Source organism: Octodon degus, unplaced genomic scaffold, assembly GCF_000260255.1.
Source record: "Octodon degus isolate 3935 unplaced genomic scaffold, OctDeg1.0 scaffold00211, whole genome shotgun sequence".
Taxonomy (NCBI): domain Eukaryota; kingdom Metazoa; phylum Chordata; class Mammalia; order Rodentia; family Octodontidae; genus Octodon; species Octodon degus.
Genome location: NW_004524787.1, coordinates 4,458,714 through 4,459,816, shown reverse-complemented (window position 1 = coordinate 4,459,816; position 1,103 = coordinate 4,458,714). Strand labels below are relative to the sequence as shown.

General features: G+C 44.2%; 1 pseudogene; it reads left to right on the top strand.

Moving 5' to 3' along the window:
* Nucleotides 1–107: 107 nt before the first annotated feature.
* The window catches only part of LOC101575141, a 25,841-nt pseudogene continuing 24,845 nt past the window's right edge, over nucleotides 108–1,103 (top strand).

Here is a 1,103-nt window from a genome sequence, read left to right as displayed (position 1 = left end):
CTGAGAAAAATGTGTATTCAGCTGTGTTTGGGTGGAACACTCTGTATATGTCCACCAAGTCCATTTGTTTCAAACCTGGTTCAGTTCTGATGGTGATTCAAATGCAGAAGATTACATAGATCCACAGGACATCCTGATTCTGTTTCAAATACTCTGGAGATGCCGTGAGGAGTATCTACTGCTCCAACACCACTGCTGAGTTTTAAAGCAGGCTCTATTCCTTTGAAGATACCTGCCAGAGAGTTGGAGGGAGGATGTTTTTTTGACAGAACCCCAGATGGAAGGAAAGACAGTTCTTTCATGGAGCCATCTGATGAGAAAAGTGATCATAAGCCTATGTCTGTGGTATAGGATACAAAAGATTTTTCTCTTAAGAGTGATAGAAAAAGGAAAGGCAAGATAAAGGGGAAAGAAAGCAAATGGAAGAAAGATCTTCAGGAAGTAGATGGAGAAATAGAAGCTGTCGTTCAAAACAAAGCTAAAGCCAAGCAACCAGAATTGCAGATCTCCAGCATGAAGTTTGAAGATATTGGAGGCAGCGATAGGACGTTAAAAGAAGTCTGCCAGATGTTCATACACATGCATCATCCAGAGGTGTACCGCCACCTGGGCATCGTGCCCCCTCGATGCGTTCTCCTTCATGGGCCCCCTGGCTGTGGCAAGACCTTACTGGCACATGCAGTTGCTGGGGAACTAGATCTGCCAATTCTGAAAGTCGCTGCTCCAGAGATTGTATCGGGAGTTTCTGGGGAGTCTGAACAGAAGCTCAGAGAATTATTTGAACAAGCTGTGTCAAGTGCACCGTGCATTGTCTTCATTGATGAAATTGATGCTATTACCCCCAAAAGAGAAGTTGCTTCAAAAGATATGGAATGGAGAATCGTAGCTCAGCTTCTATCCTGCATGGATGATCTGAATAATGTGTCTGCTACCACCCAAGTCCTAGTCATCGGAGCTACAAACCGACCAGACTCCTTAGACCCTGCTTTGAGGCGTGCAGGAAGGTTCGACCGAGAAATTTGCCTAGGTATTCCAGATGAATCTTCCAGGGAAAAAATACTTCAGACTTTGTGCCGAAAACTCAGACTTCCTGAAACATTTAA